We start from the raw sequence: 269 nt of genomic DNA, 5'->3' as shown, positions 1-269 counted from the left end.
TACTATTTGGAAAACAAGATTATGGTTTATGTGATTTCACATATTGTATATACTATATTTAATGTTTATCCAACACATATCAACATATTAATGTTTATGTTTTACATATTGATCATTCATTTCACTCTCTTCAACAATATCTATGTTAATTGATATTTAGGAAGCAGCTTTTCTTAATGGCCCGGGGTGTCAAAATTGTTAAATACGACTCTCTCTCTGTACAGGTATTAAGAAAGTTATTGATCACTGAATCAAACTCGAAATTAGAA

Source organism: Thermobia domestica, chromosome 13 (assembly GCF_964235325.1).
Source record: "Thermobia domestica chromosome 13, izTheDome1.hap1.1, whole genome shotgun sequence".
Taxonomy (NCBI): domain Eukaryota; kingdom Metazoa; phylum Arthropoda; class Insecta; order Zygentoma; family Lepismatidae; genus Thermobia; species Thermobia domestica.
The sequence above is the reverse complement of the archived record's forward strand: the minus strand, read 5'-3'. Positions refer to the sequence as shown.